Source organism: Caloenas nicobarica, chromosome 2 (genome assembly GCF_036013445.1).
Source record: "Caloenas nicobarica isolate bCalNic1 chromosome 2, bCalNic1.hap1, whole genome shotgun sequence".
NCBI lineage: Eukaryota > Metazoa > Chordata > Aves > Columbiformes > Columbidae > Caloenas > Caloenas nicobarica.
This window is the reverse complement of record NC_088246.1, coordinates 120,850,527-120,870,717: the sequence shown is the minus strand read 5'-3', so window position 1 is coordinate 120,870,717 and position 20,191 is coordinate 120,850,527. Positions and strand designations below refer to the sequence as shown.

At 42.1% G+C, this 20,191-nt stretch overlaps 1 protein-coding gene across 1 annotated transcript in view; it reads right to left on the bottom strand.

The window, feature by feature from the left end:
• The window catches only part of MAPRE2 (microtubule associated protein RP/EB family member 2), a 102,969-nt gene that overhangs the window by 67,548 nt on the left and 15,230 nt on the right, over positions 1 to 20,191 (bottom strand). The window contains exon 2 of the mRNA XM_065628889.1: positions 8,879 to 8,940. The gene's annotated coding sequence lies outside the window, so the exon portion shown is untranslated. The remainder of the gene's footprint in view (positions 1 to 8,878; positions 8,941 to 20,191) is intronic.

Here is a 20,191-nt window from a genome sequence, read left to right as displayed (position 1 = left end):
TAGTTTCCTCGCATTCTTACAGCTTGCTACAAATAATTCTCTTACAAAGCGAGTGTGTCTTACATGCCCATCAAATTTGTGAATGCCAAGAAGTTACACCGAAAATGGTATGCTTTTTTGTTTGTATGCTGCCTGCCCCTTCTCTTGGTAACTGCTTTTTGTCTACGACATCCATAGCATTTTACGAAAACTAATTTTAGTCAGCTTTCGTCATTTTGAAAGCACAGCAGCAGGCCACACTGTTATGACCAGCTTCCTGAAGACACTGTCATAAGTCTGTGCAACCTTCTCCTGCATCACTCTCAGCACCACCATGGTGGGTCCCCACCCTTTCCTCCATGGTTTGCTTTCTGATCCATGCAGTACTTCCAGCTCTGCAAACCCTATCCCTTTTCTCCATTCCTACAACTAGGTGAGCATCTCCTCCCTTTTATCTCAGCATTTCTTCCACACCTGAGGTTTCCCCATTGTTCATTCTCCCATTCTTTTCCACCCTTCCTTTGTCAGGCAGAATTCTTTATAGGCCTGGGCAATTTCCAGTTTCCTTCATCAGCCACCTGCAGACAACCTGGGTCAAACTGGTTTCCTTCCCTCAGACAAAGTCCCCAGCATACCTATTGTCCAGCAAACATACTTTCATTAGCTAATTACACCTCATTTCATCCAGGCTGAGGGGAATGTGCTGCAGTATCTGCCTGCTAAGGTACATGCACATTCACACCCAGCGTCCCAAGAAGTGACGCCTGTATTTGAGGGCTGCATAATACCCCGGATTCGCACACGTCGTGCGACATGTTGCTTCCATTAACATACTAAAGAGCTGAAACCCCTGGCACCTCTAAAAAACTAGGTTGCAAGGATTTGTTTTCAATTAGTAGCTCAGAGAGAAATCAAGGAGTGCTTCCACTTTGGGCTAGAACAAATCTGTGTATTACACACATTTTTTAACAGAAATTTGTCTTACCATTCAAATAGACTCACTCTTAGATACTATTTCATGCTCATTACAGGCCAAATGCAAGCATCTGAGGCACTCTGTTCTCCACTTTCTTTTTAACTTGCTGCTGAGTATTTAGACCTGTAACAGGCTTGTATATAATAGTTACTGTTTGAAAATGCTAGAGCATTTCGGAGCAAGAAACTGTTCTTCTGAGTACAATTTCATTGCTGCTTCACACAATGCCATGCTAATAAAAGTTTTAGTTTCCTCATTTATGGATGAAAAATCAGACTTTTTCAATGGCAAGTCGACATTCATTAGCATCTTAGCATTTATCCAAAGTTTTTATTAATAAAATAGCCTTCAAATGAAGAGGAAAATATAATTTTCACAGACAGCCTTCAGTACATTGCACTTACGTTAGTATTCTGAATAAAAAAACAGTAAAAAAAAATTATATATTTGCAAACTGTGTTAGGAAACTTCTCTGGCTGACAGGAATTCCCTAAGAGGACTTTTGGAATCTGACATATTAGATCAAGCTACGGTCTATATATATAATACACAATATATACAATATACAATGGGTGAGCAATTGGCTGAAGGGCCGGGCTCAAAGGGTTCTAGTAAATGGGGTTATGTCGGGCTGGCAACCGGTCACTAGCGGGGTTCCGCAGGGATCCATCTTAGGGCCAGCACTCTTCCATGTCTTTACGAATGATTTAGATTCAGGACTTGAGGCATTGCTTAGTAAGTTTGCCAGTTACACAAAATTTGGGAGGAGCTGTTGACACTCTCAAGGACAGAGAGGCCCTGCAGAGGGATCTGGACAAATTGGAGAACTGGGCAATCACCAACCATATGAAGTTCAACAAGGGCAAGTGCCGAATTGTGGACCCGGGACACAGCAACCCTGGCTGTACATACAGACTGGGGATGAAATGCTGGAGAGCAGCTCTGTAGAGAGAGATCTGGGGGTTCTGGTCGATGGCAAGTTGAACATGAGCCAACAGTGTCCCTGGCAGCCAAGAGGGGCAACCGTGTCCTGGGAGCATCCAGCACAGCATGGCCAGCCGGGCAGGGAGGTGATTGTCCCGCTCTGCTCTGCACTGGTGCGGCCTCACCTGGAGCACTGGGTGCAGGTCTGGGCACCACAGCATAAAAAGGACATAAAGCTACTGGAGAGTGTCCAGAAGAGGGCTACAAAGTTGGTGAAGGGTTTGGAGGGGAAGCCGTAGGAGGAACGGCTAAAGTCACTTGGTTTGTTCATCCTGGAGAAGAGGAGACTAAGAGGAGACCTCATCCCGGCTACAGCTTCCTCACAACGGGAGGAGGAGGGGCAGGCGCTGAGCTCTTCTCTTTAGCGACCAGTGACAGAACCCGAGGGAATGGCAGGAAGATGTGCCAGGGGAGGTTTAGGTTGGACATTAGGAAAAGGTTCTTCCCCCAGAGGGTGGTGGAGCCCTGGAACAGGCTCCCCAGGGAGGTGTCACGGCCCCAAGCCTGACAGTGTTCAAGAAGAGACTGGACAAGGCCCTCAGACACATGGTGTGAGCTGTGGGATTGTCCTGTGCAGGGACAGGAGTTGGACTCGATGATCCTTGTGGGTCTCTTCCAATTCAGGACATTCTATGGTTCTATAAGCTTCTAAGAATACACTGAGTCCTTTATTCACCTAGTGCTGCAAGTGCTTTATTTAGATACTAGCACCTTTCAGAAAGCTATACCAAACACTTCCTGAAATCCTGACATTTCAAATTAGCCAAAAAATGTCCTTGCCTGGTTAAGAGGCAATGTTAATTGTGAAAAAGCTACTGCTGGCCTGCTTTAGTGGAAGGTGCATCTGCTAACAGCAACAGACACAAATACTGGTGCTTGGGGAGGAGAAATGAAGCAGCAAGGAAACTTGCAAGTGATGTACAACGGTAAATTTTCCTTATAAAGTCAAATTAATGACTTTTTAAAAACACACCTAGTCAATAAATTAATAGTATCACAACTGCTGCCATAAATTTGTGGATCAAATGTGATACCAGCTGAAGTACTACTACTACTGCTACATGAAATGTAATATAAAGCTCACACCCCTACTCTAAAATAGGAGTGCCATTAAAAATGTACACATCTCTATTCTGAGCAGACAAGAGCACACAGAAAGCGCACGATCTTCCTGAAAAGATAAACAGCTGGATTTACTTGCTTCCATTAACCAATGACCCACTTGTCAAACATAAGCTGTAGATTTAAAAGAGTGATTACACGAAGCCTCTTATATTAGACAAAAAAGATCCTAGCTATGAAATCAGACTAAGTCTGAAAATACTTGAGTACAGTCAATTTTTTTTTTTAATAGACACATGAGACTGGGACCAGTTATTCTTTTTAAAATGTACAATACAAAGTAAGGGTGTTTGCTGTAGTGCTGTTCAGAAGGTGTTTATCCCACACAGCCCGCTCAGGTCATTAGCAGTGAGCCAAATCCAGGCCTCGTCTAAGAGGATGAAGCTCTGATGGAAGCCACTGCATAAACTTATATGTGGGGCACTGCCAGCTCCCTTCTATGAGGAGTAGGTGTTCATAGAGAAGTAAAACTGGTGCTCCTCACACTAAATGGCAACCCTGCCATGTACCTGGCCCATCTAATCACTCAGAGAGGATTTTTAAACAGGGGATGCAGCTGTGCACACTTTGGTGGCAGCTGAGGCTCTTAAGGCCTAAGCCAGCTGCCATTGACTGCCCCTGTGTAAGCGCCTCCCACCACATGCCTGTTTCTGTGCCTGCTCCAGGCCCAGGTAGGAATAAATGTGCATAATGCTGATTACAACATTTGGGCTTGAGTGCAAGCCCTGAGTTAACGACCGTAAGCATACCAAGGACAGCAAATTACCAGGTCCCAGGACACTGAAAACCCATAAACCCCTAGTTGTGCCACCTTGTGCTGTAACTCAGCAGCAGAGCACACAATGGTGGCCTTCCCACAGTCTACCTAAGGCCAAACAAGTCCTAAAGAAGGCTGAGGAAGCCATTACTATAAGCGACATTTTTTATTGTAAGGAAAACTTACAAAATTTAATGCATGTTGCTTCCACCTGACCTCACTAGTGTGCTGTGCACTGCCAGCGACTCACGCTTTACTGTGACTCAGTGCATGGGGTGATTTTCTGGAAGCAGTAGATCATGGAGCAACTTAATTATGTAAGAATCCCAGCAGTCAGCTAAAGAAAACCAACGTTCCCAGATGCAGCAATTGCAGAAAATGCTGATACCTACATTAAGGAAAAAACAAAACAAAAACCCAAAACCAACACCAAAGAAACCCCCCAAACAAACCAACCAACCCAAAGAATAAAAATAGAAAAGCCATCACCAAGCAAAAAAAATCCCATACCCTAACCCAAAACCAAACCAAACCTGAAGCATGCAACTCTCCTCCTTAAAATAAAGTGCAACATTTGAATTAGATTTTTCAAGTCATTCTTTGTTCTTGGGTTCCAAGCAAGCATGGCAGGTTTCTAGGAGCCTGTCCACCTCCTGGATTTTACTCTGCTGCTGGAGGCCCTGAGCGCAGCAGCTCAGCACCCCAGAGCCTGATGCGCAGGTACCTGCTTTAGCAGCATTGGAGAAGAGGCCAGGTAAGCCATGCAGAGCCTACCACCCCACAGAACAGGGACACGGGCACTTCAGAAAGAAGAACGCAGAGAGAAGAACACAACCATGGCACTCTGAGCTCGACATGCCTCCCTCCACTCCCACAACAGGATTTTGGTTGCAGCTCAGTTCTTTTTTATGTTCCTCAGAAGAAGCTGGGGGTCACCACCCTGTGTGGCCACCACTGTGCCAGCCCAGCCTCCTCTTACCATCTTCCTTTTACGCTCCTCCATCCACCTTTCTTTTTCTGTCTCTCCTGCTTTTGCCTCTCCTTCCCTAGGTGAAATTTAGAGCTACTCATTGCTTTACTGTTGCTTTCTGGACATTAAAGTGATCAGCGAGTGATCAGACCCACAATCAGCATTGTGAACAGGCTAGCAAGACACAGACTAGCAAGTCTCAGACTACTAGAAAAAGATCCTGTTTTCCTAACAGATCCAGCCTGAGGGCAGATTCAGGATGACTATGCAGAATCAGGGTAGGTCCTGCTCACATTTGCAAGACTATAATACCCAGGAACCGCTTTGAAAAGTGACACCGTTATTTTTATAGCATCTGGGTGCACTACAAATAGTTGACATATCTGACAAAGGTAAATATTTTTAAAGATCTTGAAAAAAAAAATATTCTTGCTGCTGGAACAAAACTCAAATCATTACTTGAATCATCTTTTAATAAACATTCTACAGCTTTTAAATGAAGAACCATTGATAGGCAAAATGCAGAAGGCAACAAAAAATTACTAGAAATATGGGTGTAATTTTTTTAAATTGTATATTGTTATGGCTTCAACAGTCATGGCACAAAGTAGCAACATTTTGTAACCTCTGAACAGTCATATTGTTTATGAAATGAAAAAAGGCTTCTGTAACATTTTCAGCACAAAAGGTACTAGTGGCATGAAAATAGTGTATTTTCCTCTTTACAGTGGAAAATGAGGTTTGTATTTAGTAAAAACCCCAACTACAAGACTATGTGTTTTTGTAACTGTGAATGTATGTCAGTGCTGTTGACAGTTTCTGCATTGGAAAGGATCTCATTATTAACTCTGAACAAAACCACACGTTATCTTTCTTAAAAGCAAAGTTACATTCCTGATGAATCAACCTCTTTGCTGAGCTCTTGTGGGATAATTTTAAGTATTGAGCACTGAAAAAATAAATATCACCCCAAAGTTCAGAATATTTTCAGACAGCACCATAAAAGGCTATTCAAGCTACCCAATTCCTAAGTTAAGAAGGGAACAGGACTGCTGAGTGAGCAGTCATAAACAAACATTCCGCTTCAGTTAACTTTGCTCTCTTAGGTTCAGGATTTAGGTCTCCAGTTTTCTCACGTTGGATCAAACCCAGCTATAAAGCAGCTGTGTCCGATACAGGACTGACTCCTAAACAGATGTTCTCCACTACATTTTGGAGTACCTTATGTTGTTTCCATGAATGAAAATGCTTTCAAAGCAGCCCGTTCAGCCCAGAATTTTACCTATTTCATACTTCTTAAGAAGGTATAAAGATACAAATGACCCTTAAGAAAGTTACATCTTCTTTGGTGGACATTAAGAGACATTTTGGTGGACATTAAGAGGACCAATTTGGGGAAATGAGCAGTGGGGAACTGAGTGGGAAATGGAGTGTACCTAGCTAGAAGCAGTATTTTATTCTGCACCAGTGCTGGAGGCAGAAGTGAGAAGAAATGCTTCTTTAGTCTGCCTGGTTTAAATAATTATATGCACCTTCTGCATGAATGACCAGAGAACATTTGTTTCTGTGCAAGGAAGAAAAAACCTCATATGGGCCTTTTTGTTCAGGTCTCCCTTGAACATCTCAGAAATCAGTTCCTCATACAAGCATCCTTTATATACGTGTGTATATACATATTTTTAATATATATTGGCTCTCTCTTTATCTCAAAATTTCTGAAACATAACAGGTCTCAGAATTGCTTTCTAATGTTAGGGTATGTCATAAATATTTCAGTGATAATCCATCAAGCAAGCAATTGTAACTGCCAAAAGCCCAATGTAAAAGGTGTAAAATTCCTTGCATATTCCAACATCCATTCCTCACGTTGTTGTCCATATATAACTTAATGCCACGAAAAATTATGCCCATTTGTCAGGCTCAAAGCCACTGAAACGTGACTGGAAGGTTTTCTGAGTGGAGACTAGTACATAATAGCAAGTTACACAGACCTGGCTTTTACAATTGTAATAGCCCAGCTAATTCTCCAGCAATATAATGAACCTCTGGTATTGGTAGCTTTATTTTGACATATAATAGGCCATAAGGACTACGGGGTTTGAAGAGGAAAGGCTAATCAGTAAGCAGCAATCCACAGGGAATACTCTGGAAAGCTGTCTGTTGCCTCACAGAGAGGGACACTCATTGCAGGAAATCTGCACATGTCAGATAAGTTTCTATTAGACAGGTAGGATGCAGTCTGCTTTTATAAATTTCCATTTTGTGGCCGCACACTATCTCAGCCCTCACAGTTTTCTTTACATTTCCTGTTGTTTCAAAGTACTGTTGACAACGCCAGCATAACCACAGTGACGACGCTTGACTTTACGCAGCAGCACCTACGCTGTGCAAGAGCAGAAGGTGACAGTTGAAACCCACCGTGTCTCAGCACAGGCCATTGCCCTGCTACACTTCATCTACAACACCGTCGCAGGGAGGAGCATGCCCAAAGGAGGAGAATGTTTTACGTTTTCCTAGTTCTTGCTTTCAAGATGCCTCTTGTAGTCTAGAGCTATTGCTTCATCCTTGGGGCATACAAGCCCCTTTCAGCTCTAAATTATGGACTGGTTCTTCTGTGACTCTCCAGGTGCACTTGAGCCCTGTATGTCTCCTAATTGCTCTGAAAGTAACTCCTCTCACAGCCTGACGAATCTGAACCCTGTGGCTCCTCTTTCAAGTCTCCCTCTCCCAGTCTCAATCTCTTTTCCTTACTTGCCTCTGTGCCAGTGAGCACAGGAAATTTTTCTGTTTCACATTGATTTTACCCTGAATAATTTCTCACGTCTATCATGGGTCTGGAGAAGTCTTTCTGCAAACATAATTCAGGTTTTTTTAAGGCATTAAATAACTTGGAGCAAATCCCTAGTTTCACAGTGACACAGGTCTTTAAAATAGCTCACACAAACCTCTTCACTTTTAACTAAAAAGCACAAAGTATCACCACAAACTGAGATGCCTCCTACATCCAAAGTTAGCATTTGTATTATACACTGGAACAGCTTTTCAAGCATTAGCAGAAGTGCAGCAGTATGTTCCAAAAAGAAAGTTCTTCACCACACGGCCCTAGCATCATTTCAGTGCTATGTGTATTTTCAGCACTAGCTATGAATAAATAACCCCCACACTGTACCACAAACCACTAGTGCTGCAGCACAGTCCTGGCCAAGGGAAAAGGCATGTACAGCGTCCAACACAGTACAGTGAGCACTGTCAGTAGTGAATCTCTTCAAATAGGAAGTTTATTACTAGGTATCCTACGGTCCATTTCAGCAACAGTCAAGATTTCCTGTTTAACAGCACAGATGCAGCAGCAATGACACAACGGGAGCAAGAGATGGCAACCGCAGGAAGCCCAGATCTCTCCCAGGCGCATCCTTTCCGAAGGCTTTCTAAACATTGCCACCTTGTGGGCCTCCTGTCTCCTGGTACCAGCCATCCCGTCACTCTCCGCAGGTGACTCCCTGCAAAGATTTCACAGATGCCAATCTGGAGGCTGGGCAATTTACGTTAACATTCAGCTCAGGTAGGATGAGATTACAGATCCTGTAATTGGGGATTAAAAAGGGGGCAGCACCTTACAAATTCTATTTGACATTAATTACTAACCCTGTACAGTGGTGTTTCATGTAGTTTGCTTTTTTTCCACTTAACATTATGAAAGCAGAACTAATAATGTGCAGAAGAGATAACATTTAACAAAAGCAAGAATACAATTTCTCAAAGCTCCCAAACAGAAGGGGGGATAGAAGTTAGATTCATTTTCCACCTTTAGTTTTCCATATTTATTTTATTCCTTTCTGTCAGCAATTCCTTCTTGCTCGACTTAAAAAGCCAAATTATTTCCAAAAAGTCTATAGCATGTAGTTTAGCTTTCATCAGCCCTGTTCCATGAATGAGTGATTCCTGATGACTTGAATATATTAATTACACAAAGATGTTGCAAAGGAATATCACTTATTGATGCCCAACTTATCTAACTACTGCCACCCAAGTTCCTGGGTACTTTCTCAGTTGCTAGCACTGTAACATACAAACACACAAAAATACTTACTTTGAGCATCCAAACACTTTCCCTGGTTGCCGGCTTGAATTATTCCTTGCAGCAATTTGGTACTGGAAATAAAACATGAAAACCTTTAGTTTAACAAGCAAACAGGAAAAAAGAAAATAAGAAAAAAACCAAAAATCTCACTGAATGGTCTTTGTCTGTATCAGTTGAGCAGTGATGCAATAGCTGTATGCTAAAAATAAAACAAGGGGAGAAGTCCTTCATTACAATACCCTAATTCAGCTGCATTCACAATGGTTCAGTGTCTAACACATCTGCACAACAATCAGATGTCCCTCTGATAGAGTAGCTAATCTATGAGCTCCGTTATGCAGTGCTACATCCAGTGTTTATTCATAATTGCCAGGCACATTTGCTGTTTCTTCGTCTGACCAGGCTTCTTCTGAGCACAGGCAATGAGTTATGACCATTGTGTCATGCAACTGGGGCCTTGCTGCACTTGTCTGAACAGCTTTTCAGCGGGGAAAGAAAAAAAAAGTTAAAAAAATCTACCATTGAGAAACACAAGAACTGATACCCAGGAAAGCCTATGTTTTTTGCCAATACAACACAAAAACACTGGCAATCCTTTGAAATGTCTCACTTTGCAATGAAATATGATGCTGCCCACCTGTAGCAGCCACACAAAGGCCTGTTCCCTCCTGTATTCCTAGATGCAATTGCCTACAATTGCTAGATTGGTCCTCACATCCACTCTCTCAAGTGCTACGTTACAGGCTACAGAAACATAAGCAGGAACAACCATATATGGGTTGCCATTTGTGCCATGAATTATTATACATACTAATGTTACGTGGCTAAGTTTCTTAATTCACCTTCTCAGCCAGCAGGAAATATCATTCCTAGCAGGTAAATAATGGTTTACAGTCAGACCAGGGCTCTGATTATTGCTTGTTTTGCATTCCTAGTCAACTAGACAGCCCAGCAGGGAGAGGTGTTCCAAAGGCATCTGTCTCTGCATAACAGCACAAAAACTACACCAAACAGCATCCCGGGGGTGCTTGGATTGAGTCAGAACTGAGGGATGCAAGAAGCTCCCATAGGTGAATTTATATTCATCATAAACCCTGTTTTAAGAGAAGGAAAATGAAGCAATTCTCACTCCAATTCATTATCATCTGGGAAAGGTAAACAGACTTTTAAAGATGGTTTGTCTAAAGGACTGGATCCCAGCTCCAAGAGCTGTGACTCATCCTGGCAGAGAAATTAGGAAAGCTGCTAGCAGACTAGAAGGCTGAAGCTACCTTAAAGCCAAACCAGAATGGGAATTAGCTACTAAACATGTTATTGTTTCATTTCTTCGGATCTCTCCAAGCCACTTAAGCTTTGCTTTTCAATGTACTCTTTTCTCCTCCATTTGTTTAATGCGGAAAGCGATTCCAGCACAGCTGACAAACCTCAAGCATCCTATTGGCAAAGGAACAGCAAACTCATCATGGTCTGTTGGCTTTTGCTCAAGTAGACCCCCCTGAACATAAACTGGGATCTAACAGCACTACTTCAATAATGTGTAAGGATGGGACACTCGTAAGATAAAGATAAGAAGAAGTAGTCTCTCATCAGAAGGTGTTGGCTGAAACTTCTAACAGACAACAGCAGCAGAAAGACATGGCGATTTCCTTGGAAAGGTGAGACCTAATTTGCTCATGGAATATTTTCCACGCTATACTTTCTGAAGACAGTGATATCTATGGCATATTGAAGACAGAGTAAGCTATTTAAATTGTCTTCAGTATGGAGACCTCAGTTTGAGAAGCATTTGAGTAACACCACCACATTGAACTTCATTCATATGGTCTTAAAGAAAAAAAAAGAGGGGTCCTCATGGCAGAGGTTTCTAAAAGCTTGGAAAATGATGCTCATGATACTTGTACAGGTCAAAGCAAAGAGGTACATCTCAGCAACAACTCCTGACTTTTTGTCTGCACGTAGGTACTTACCTGAGCTACAGGGAGAAGAGCAATGGCTATGGCCAGATGAGATAATTGGCATTTGCTTGCTGCTGTGTGCAGCAGCACTGCCAGGTCTCCACCTGCTCCGTGAGCCATGCCAACACCTCGACCAGAACTTCTGGCTTGAGATGCCAGAGCAGCACCCAGGCAAGGGAGTGGTAGGAAACACCAGATCATTAGGGTGGAATTTAATTTCAGTGGACAAAGGAATGCAGCAGAGATCCTAGTTAGTGGGTGTGAGGAAGGTAACAACGGGGAGCTAGAGTGGTTTTTGGAAGGGTGGAGGGACAAAAGTGTGCAAGGAAAACAAGGGGGGAGGAAATTATGACAGGTTTTCTCCCACTACATGCCAGGCGTTGCACAGCTCTCAGCTGCAGACACTGGCCTCATATCACTGCTCTGCATAAACCAGTAAGCAAAATTCAGTTCCTTAGAACTCCCCAACACACATAGACTGCACTGATTTTAAAATATATTCCCATCTAAAGAGTCACCTGTCAAAACATCTAAAGAAATTACTCTTTCCTATGTTTACCAGAGTGGAAGGAGATCAAGAAATGGAAAGCAAGAGGATAAAGATATAGAGGATCTGTAAAATGCAAGAGACCATAGAACACAGAAGAAAATATTTATTTAACAAAAATTCAAAGAGGAATCTCAGAAAATCCTATGTAGTGAAACAGATAAGAAAAAAGGATCATGCGTTTTTTCGGGAAATAAACTTATGATTTGTTCAATATTTTACTGTTACACATAGCTGCAAGTTCCTCAAATTATACTGTTTCCCTGATGGGGGAATTGCATTGGGAGAAGCATATGAATGTTAATTAGAAAACGTTCTGAGTTAAGCTGTTATTAACAGAATTCAGCAGATTTCATTAATAGCCCATGACTCTTCACACAGTGTGTTCTGTTCTCCCCCTCCCACAGTCCACTCCAGCAACCCCTTGTGTCACCCCACTGTGGCGACAGTGAGGAGGCCAAGCCCAGCTGAGAGGGTCAGACTGGTGAGACAGTTGCTTCCAGGTGGGCATTCAGAAAGTCCCTACGGACGTCCCTCGTTTCACCAGGTGTCTATACAGCCCCGTAGCCTGCGTTTGCCACTTTCTACAACCTGCCGTTGATGTTGGTGTGTGTTGGTGGAGGCCTTGGACAGGTTTGGCAGACTCTTGCTGTTTGGAGTTCATGGCATCTTGGGATGTCCAGTGGATTCAACAGGACTACTGCTTCCCAGGGCTTATCTGGTCTCAGGAGGCTTTCACCTGCTCCCTCTTGGTGCCTACTTTGCCCCCCCGGAAACTTCTTTTCTGGTAGCTATTGCTACATCCACACACTTAGTCGCCTGTTGAACCCATTTAAACAAACTGACACGTAAGGGGCTTCTATGACAATATCCCTTGAAATGCTGGAAGATACTGAATTAATTTTGAATGAATACTGACCCAAAGAATGGGAAAAAAAAGCCCACAAACAAAACCAAACAAAAATACACCAAAAACCCAAACAAACAAAGACTGAACAAAGGGGTTATGAGAAAGCAAGCTGAAAGCAAAGCAACTAAGTGAAAAAAAAGACAGTACAGCAGAGGAAATCTGCAGAAAACAAGGTACAATAGTGTCTAGAAGCACATCATATGGTCATACTACGAAAAGTAGTACCCACAGCTGTTAGTTTGAAGGACCAAGGAGAAAAAGTTAAGACAGAATGTTATTAAGCTGATTTAAATAAAATGTCTTCTAGTACATTTGATGATGTGTTTTCAAAAATTAGTCTCCAGGAACTGTATTTCCCATATGGGCACAGAGCCCTATCTTCTGCTACTGTGTCTCAGTGCACTGGCTGCTTTCTTGCATACTGCACAGATCTTTTTTCCTCTCCTCTCACCAAGGACTGGGAATGTGACGTCGTATGAACACAATTTGTAATATAGGCTGACAGTCACCTATTATTGCCTCAAATATCCTCAGCAGTTACAGAAAACAACTTCAAGACCCACTTATTTTTAGCAACTGAAAGAATTCAAGCAAACCTCTCATGGCGGCTATCCAGGCATTTACTGAGTGGAAAATGGCTTGACAAATTACAGAAATGGACAAACTTTGAATGTAAATCAGAAAACAGTGCATATCACTATTTACATACATTTTCCTGTTGAAAAGATGAACTGAAAGATTTATTTTAAGGCTTCCAGCGTCAAAGGAAAGAACTGCTGTTTTTATGAGCTATGCATGAATCACAAAAACCAAAACAAAACCCCCCGTACACTTCACAGTTTGGCAGATTTCTCAATTGACTGGTAACCAAGAGCCCAACCCTACGCTGCCTTACTGTTCCTGGGTAAGTGCCCTACACCTGCTCAGGAATGGGCTCTGCAGCAGTATATGGAAGGCACAGAGACTCAAAGCAAAGAAATTAAGTATAACATAGCTGAGTTTAATGCTATCTCCCAGCTCCAAAAACCACGGGAAACCTAGTTTGTCCCAGGGTGCTTCCCAAGCAAGGCAGTCCCAGAAGATACAAGATGCTGCTACCTAGTGCACGACAGAGCTTCCCACCTCTTTTCCTCTTGCCATTTCAAACACAGCTTTGTCCCCACGCTTCTGCTTCTCTGCCAGTGCTCTGATTTGGAGTCAACTATTGGCAAGAAAAAGGTCCTAGAGACATCTTATTAAACTCTGATCCCTCCCTCTCATTTACAAAGCAACCAATCCTTTGTTTGTTTGTTTGCTTTGGGTTTTTTTTTTGGTCATTTACATATAAAGTAAACCCAAACAAGTCCTACTTAACAACTAGTAGGAAAGAACATACATCCTTTCTCAGCAAGATATCTTCTACCCTGCTTGAGAAGCCACTAGATTTTTCTCCCTGTAGAGCAGTAAACTAACTCCTGCCACTTTTGTTGTCCTCTCCTGTCCCTCCTCAACCTTTTGTTAACTGAAGTTTCCAGGATCCAAGTGCCTTGGAGACAATGCTGGGTTCAAAGCTCCAGACAACAGCAGTGTGACACGTACCATTTTGCAGCAGCCTACCTGCCCTCCTATTAATGAATACCCTCCCTGCCTTCCTGCTCAGTCACTTTGAGATGCAGTAATTATCTTCCAACTTGAAAAGGGTGTAACAGAGCTCACTTCATGTGATTTTAGTTAGTGTGAGAGATTTGGCAAATTTTTTTGGCATAACAAGCAACGCCAAACCAGTAAATCAAGCAGTACGTGGCAGACCTAATAGGATGAACAGATGAGAATGTGTTTATCATTTGCTGTATTTTGCAGCAGGCTGCCACATCACACTTAGCTCCATCTCAACAACCACAGAAAGTTTCTCTCTTCACTCTTTTTTTGAGAAAACAATCTTCCCTCTATTATTTGAGGCATCCTTTTGTTTAAACTTTAGTTCAGAGCCACTGATGTTTGCATTTCAATTTATATCAAACTAAATATCTGTTCTACTTCTATAGTCAATGCCTACATCTGTTACCTTCTACATCTAACACAGTCACCAAGTTTGTTCAGCACCTGTCTGTGGTTTTCACATTTGGCTGCAGTTTACTATTGATACACTTCTGTAGATATTTATTTATTATGCGTTTTGATGCGTGTGGTGTTTTTTTTTCTGGTAGGCATTACACCATCTTACAGAATGCACTTGGTTTAAGAATAACTAGTTGTTCAAGTCTCTGCTTTGTTTCATACAGAAAAATCACTTAACACATTTCTTTTTAAACAAAGTTTTGCTGCAGTGATGCATATGTTTTATAGTGAGGCAAGAAAATCCACCACTGACTAATGTTTCACATTGTGAAGAATATGGCAATAATATTGCCTGAAGACATTCCAGCCTTAACTGTTTGCTCCTTACTTATATCTCTGAGCTGCCCCTCAGTTTTGCTGGAACAACTCTGAATCCAATCCACTATGAAGTAGATGCAGAAAGGGATCTAATTTCTAAGTTACCTTCTTTTTTTTCCTTCCCAGATTTAAAAAACAGGCAGTTCTGCATTTCAGTACACAGCATGGCCCCATCAACGGTTGGGTTGGCACAACTGGGAAGGCCAGATCTCACTGCTTGATATTACTGGCCAGAAACAGGTATAGGGAACAACTCCACTGTGTGGACTGGAATATTAAGATTTAAAAGCAGACATGAACTCCTCAGATATGATCTAGAGACTAGCGGGTCATAGAGCTATGGCAGAACACACATCAGCTTTTCCCTGTTCAATATGGAAGGAGTAAGAGACATGTGGAAGACAGCTAGCAGCAACTGCTTCGGTCCAGGTCAACTCACCACCAGTTTCCAATACACTTATCATTTCCTGTGCCCAGCCTTAGGCTGGTCTGGAGCTGAATGTTTAAAGGCTAATCAGCAACTTATAATTAAAATGGACGTTCAAGGAAAAAGCAGTACGGATTACATTCAGAGGTCAAAACCCAAAAACCTTTGTCTGTGTTCTGACCTGAGACATATTTTCTGAAGTTTTTTTAAGACAGAAAAACCTGAAGTTTAATACGGGCAGTCCTGATGGCATAATGATGTATTTAATTACACAGGCTGGCATTCTTTGAAAACAAGCCTGCTGGACAAGCACAGTAGGAAGTGCCCAAAGATAACTTCTACAGAAGAGTTATACAGGTGGTTGCAAGAAACTGCAGGACCTTTGGAACTGCTCCAGGGATCTAAAACATAACAGCTCCAGGACCAGCAAAAATATTTCAAAGAATGAGTTGATTTAAGAGTTTTAAAGGACAGATGTTTAAACTAAAGTAGTAACTTCAGTGTCACCCTTCACTGTAACCCCTACGCTTCTAGATATGCCTGAGAAAAACGCATGTAGCTTAGTTAAGGCGATATTGGATAGGCTGAATCCCCTCTATTGTGCAATTAGTTTTTCAGATATCTCTTTACAGATATGTCTTTACAGTGAGGGAGGAAAATTAAGTGTATCTATCTGAGAATATTCATAAAAAATCAGTTAGGTGGTCACTAAGAGGGAGAAAAATGTTCCTACCAACCCTCTGTTCTAACACACAGCCATGCCTGCAAGTTATGTAACTTACTGACTGGTGATCTCTGCTAAATTACGGAATTCGGTAGCTTTCTTTGACAAGTAAAAATAATATTTCAAACAGAACAACATTCACTAGTTGTGCCTATTTCAGGTCAGGAAAGAGGCAAAGACAGGCCTGAAAAGTAAATATGCAAATTCTTGCCCCTGGGAAGGAATGACCTTGCTGGGTGCCAGCTCACTGGAGAGCAACTTCAGAGGAAAATAAATTGGGGGTCTTTGTGAACAAGTTGAAAAAAAAAAAAGCAACAAAACCCCCCCCAAACAACTTAGCAGCATGCTCTTGCAGTAGAGAAGGACAACCCTACACTGGCCTGAGTTTGCAGATCCAGGGCAGTGATTATTCCCCTGTACTCAGGGCTTGCAGAGGTGGAGTACCTGTGTATTGCGTAGCCACAGACCAGTGACAGACACACTGGAGCCCAGTCTACCATATCAAGGTGGTTAAGGGGCTGGAGCATATGATGTTTGGAAGTTGGCTTAATCCAGTGTGAAGAAGAGAAGGCTTAGGATGTAGGGGAATGTCTCATTGCAACCCACAGCTACCTAAGGGGAGGGTGTAGAGAAGATGGAGCACACACTGACATTGCAAGAGGAAACAGGCAAGTTTCAGCAGGGCAAATCCTGATTACATGTTAGGAAAAGTGTTTTCACCATGAGGGTGGCTAAACATTGTGTCCAGTGAGGCTGGGAAGTCTGAATGTCTTTGAGACATTCAGAGCTCAACAAGTTCCTGAGCAACCTGATCTGTTTGGGATGGCTTTGAACAGGCATTGGACAAGAAGATCTCTTTCAATCTGCATCATCCAATGATTCCATGTAAAAATAGCATAACTGCAAGCTGCTCATTGCCAGCTTGCCTTACCCAGGAAAGAGAGCCCTAGTTAGGGTACTGGGTGGGCTGCCACTTCAGAAACCTCAGCCCTTTTAACAGTTCTGGTATGTGTTTCTCTGTCTCAAGTTCCTAAACAGCAAAATGGGACTAACTGGAGGATATAAAGTATCTGTGGTGATGGTGAAAACAACTAAAATCTTGTACCTTAATTTTTGCTTCAGTACTTAAGAATCTAAATGTAAAATGCATAAATATATCTATAATACATCATATCTAACATATAAACTAAACCCCAAAATTTTGTTCTTTACATCACTGGTGAAGCAGTTAAAGAGTTCTCAGACTCCTTTCTTGTATGAGCAGAATGGATTACTTGCAGTCAATTACAGATGTACAAACCTATGAAGCCTGTAAGCCTACATTTTGTGGAAACATCCTGTGAACCTCTGAATAGATAAGGTGCTCACATGACAGATGAAGATACATTGAAGGGTGTAGCATCACCTCATTGGTGCTGCACAGGTCACCACATGTGCTCTGAGTCATAAACCAAAAGTCAAAAAAGTTTGAGTGTTTTCCTCTCATTTTCACCTGATCAGTCCCAACCATCCAGTTTTCCTAGGCAGCATGTAAAAGTCACTTTTCCATAGATACATAATGTGACAGTCATCCCTGGGTCCCAATCTCTGCTGAAAGGACTATGTTAATGTTTTACATTACTTAATCAGTGGAGAAAGGTGCTCAGGTGTTCCCAATGACAATCACAGCCAGATGGTCAAACTCTTTGAAGGAGCATGCTTTAAGCCTTCTGCAGGCTGCTGAGGGGCACATCACCTTTAGTATTTCATGTTTTGAGCCAGCCCTCCAACTATCCTCACCTACAAGGCAGAGGAACTGCACTCCATCACTTCACAGTCTTCCACAGGTATTTTGACTGAAAGCCGTCAGTATTTGTTGTGTTTGGCACAGGTAACACGATCTGGATATGTTGATAGGATTCCTTGGGGGAACAGGCAGAGAAATGCTAATTGGTATTTACTAGTGTTTCAAAACAACAACTGCTTATTTGCTTAACCTTCCCACGCGGCAGTATTTCTGGTCACTAAGAGAAGCAGAACTTCACTGACAAATATAATAGCTGTATATACTGTCAGTAAGGATCAGAAGCCTGCACTTACAAAACGTCTATCAGCAACTGGGGCTGACCTTTCATCTTGCCTGCAAAACAGGAAAGATAAGATGCACTGAAGCCTGAGGACACTTGCATTGTGGTAATGACCCCATACAAGTAATTAATAGAGCTAAAATTGCAAAACCTGTGTATTTGACACAGAAGGAACACAGAGCCAGCTGAAGTTTTTGAACCTTTGGTGTCTATAGACCTGGAAACTAGAAAGGGATCTCTATATTAAGGGAAAAAAAGAATGTAATTGAGGGGTTCTTCAAAGCAGGACTGTATTTGAAAGCTGCCTGAATACCTTTTACTCCTTCAGTTACAGCAACATTGCCAGCTGATCACAGCTTGCGAGCTTCAAGTTGAAGGAAAACATTCCAGTCTGTGAGATAAGACTGACAGCTTTTTATCTCATTTAGGTACTCCATGATACTACACAACTAAAGCAAGTCATATGGGAGGGGGTTCAAAAGGCTGGCTGTCAAACTTCAACCTCTCAAGTTAACAATGCTTTGTTCTGAAAGGATAGTTTGTATTTGAAGTTTACTAAATCAGAAGTTTCTGGGCTGCATTTCTGAGCTGCAGTATTTCCTCCAAGAGGCTGCAGTGCAGAGTTTGTAAGAAATGGTTTCATTACATTGTTCTGCAGACACAGAACACAGTGGACCAGTGCACTAACTTGAAGGCACATGCATCACTTTGCTCATTAGAAAAAAGCTAATTGGGAAGTTTCCAAGTTATTCTACAGTATCAGATCGCTTCAAGTTTCCACAACATTCTGCTCTGGAAAGTTTTTCCTTCAGCACACCATGTGAAAGTACTGATTTGGAGGAGCTCTAAAATACTTTCAGTAGTATACAGAATTTAAGTGTAGTTACTTCTTTCACCATCTTTCGCAGACACTGTTGGTGTCCAAACTAAGCAAGAGAATTCACCACTTAACTGGAGAAATTGATACTTGGGATTGATTTGCCATTTACATGTACATTATTTCCCTTACACTTGACTAAACTTTCGTACTGACCAACTTTTCACATCTAGAAGACAAAGCCTTTTAGCTTAGATTGGGAAGCAAAACTCTTGACAGTTTTGGTGGTGTATTCTTTTTCTTTTTTAATTTTTTCTTTTGCATGTGTGTTTTTTTGTTGGTTTTGGTTGGTTGGTTTTGGTTTTAGTTAGTTTCATTTGGGTTTTTTGTTTGTTTTGTTTGAGGTTTTGTTTGGTTTGGGGGTTTCTTTGTTTTTCTTTCCCTGCTTCATAAACCTGCCAGTACAACAAGTCCTATGCTGAAGAACAAGTCTTACTGTTTCCTCTCAGGCACATGCAATCTTCCCCAGACAACCTAGCCCTTGTTAATGTTGCTGGATAAGCGTGCTTCAAACCGTGGCACTTTCTGTAGTGTTAGTCTCCTAGTAGCTGTTTTTCTTTGGAGTGACCAGAGTGTCCTTCAGCTGAGCCGAAAGAGTGCTTGGCAGACCTCCTGTCCTGCATAAACTCAACATTCTTTACATCCAAGGCTCCCAAGCTGGCAACTGTCAGGTATTTTCATGCACAACTGCTTTCACAAACAACGCTAGATATAGAACACATATGCAAAAAGTAAGTGTACATTTTGGGGTTCTAAATAAAACTTCTGCAAATGAAATCCTTATTTCCCAAGCGTGCACTCATTTAACAAAGCCCTTGTCTTTTCAGCAAGATTAGTCATCTATTGGACATCCCTGTAACAAGATACTACTGAACTGAACATGCCCAAGGTGAATCAAGGTAGAAACTTGTGGAACAAATGAGCAGCTGGATAGTGTCCACAGCTGAAGCATCCAACATCAGCTGAAAGCAGGTCTCTCTCACAAGCCAATGAACAGTTAGTGTATACTCATGGTATAAGTCCAATTTTTCTCCCTTTTTGGTAGTCAGCTTGCTTGTTAAGTCACATAGCAAAAATGCAAGAATCAACCTACGCTTTCCCATAAGATTGATTTCCCTGCAGGGCTTGTCTCAGACTCTGCTGCACTCTGCTGTGACTCTCTTACGCCCTTCCATTCCTGGTCAAAACACACCACACCTTCCACATGAGTCAACAGAGCTGGGCAGCATCTCCGGCAGCAGGCGGGGAGGCAGCCGAGAGGAGAGCCCTGCTGTGCTGCAGCAAACGGTCCTTCACTTCAGCGTTGGGTAGGATGCTCAGAGAAATGCAGTCTTGGTCAAAAATATTACTAGGAGATTGCAACGAGCTACACTTGAGCTTGAATTAACCAGATCAGGCAAG